Raw genomic sequence first — 1,780 nt, 5'->3', positions numbered from 1 at the left:
TATAATAAATTAAATATAAAAAATGAAATATAAAAAATGAAATATAATAAATGAAATATAAAAAATGAAATATAATAAATGAAATATAATAAATGAAATATAAAAAATGAAATATAAAAAATGAAATATAAAAAATGAAATATAATAAATGAAATATAATAAATGAAATATAAAAAATGAAATATAAAAAATTAAATATAATAAATGAAATATAATAAATGAAATATAAAAAATGAAATATAATAAATGAAATATAATAAATGAAATATAATAAATGAAATATAAAAAATGAAATATAAAAAATGAAATATAAAAAATGAAATATAATAAATTAAATATAATAAATTAAATATAATAAATGAAATATAATAAATGAAATATAATAAATGAAATAAAAAAAATGAAATATAATAAATTAAAAATAAATGAAATATAATAAATGAAATATAATAAATGAAATATAAAAAATTAAATATAAAAAATGAAATATAAAAAATGAAATATAATAAATTAAATATAATAAATGAAATATAAAAAATGAAATATAAAAAATTAAATATAAAAAACGAAATATAATAAATGAAATATAATAAATTAAATATAATAAATGAAATATAAAAAATGAAATATAATAAATTAAATATAAAAAATGAAATATAAAAAATGAAATATAATAAATTAAATATAATAAATGAAATATAATAAATGAAATATAAACAATGAAATATAAAAAACGAAATATAAAAAATGAAATATAAAAAATGAAATATAATAAATGAAATATTATAAATGAAATATAAAAAATTAAATATAATAAATGAAATATAATAAATGAAATATAAACAATGAAATATAAAAAACGAAATATAAAAAACGAAATATAATAAATGAAATATAATAAATGAAATATAATAAATGAAATATAATAAATGAAATATAAAAAATGAAATATAAAAAATGAAATATAAAAAATTAAATATAATAAATGAAATATAAAAAATAAAATATAAAAAATGAAATATAAAAAATGAAATATAAAAAATTAAATATAATAAATGAAATATAAAAAATGAAATATAAAAAATGAAATATAAAAAATTAAATATAATAAATGAAATATAAAAAATGAAATATAAAAAATGAAATATAAAAAACGAAATATAAAAAATGAAATATAATAAATGAAATATAAAAAATTAAATATAAAAAATGAAATATAAAAAATGAAATATAAAAAATTAAATATAATAAATGAAATATAAAAGATGAAATATAAAAAATGAAATATAAAAAATGAAATATAAAAAAGTAAATATAATAAATGAAATATAAAAAATGAAATATAATAAATGAAATATAATAAATGAAATATAAACAATGAAATATAAAAAATGAAATATAAAAAATGAAATATAATAAATGAAATATTAAAAATGAAATATAAAAAATGAAATATAATAAATGAAATATAATAAATGAAATATAATAAATGAAATATAAACAATGAAATATAAAAAATGAAATATAAAAAATGAAATATAATAAATGAAATATTAAAAATGAAATATAATAAATGAAATATAATAAATGAAATATAAACAATGAAATATAAAAAAGTAAATATAATAAATGAAATATAAAAAATTAAATATAAACAATGAAATATAATAAATGAAATATAAAAAATAAAATATAAAAATGAAATATAAAAAATGAAATATAAAAAATGAAATATAATTAATGGAATATAAAAAATTAAATATAATAAATGAAATATAAA

This window comes from Euprymna scolopes, chromosome 17 (genome assembly GCF_053919585.1).
Source record: "Euprymna scolopes isolate OS-2025 chromosome 17, ASM5391958v1, whole genome shotgun sequence".
Taxonomy (NCBI): domain Eukaryota; kingdom Metazoa; phylum Mollusca; class Cephalopoda; order Sepiida; family Sepiolidae; genus Euprymna; species Euprymna scolopes.
Note: the sequence above shows the minus strand (reverse complement) of the source record.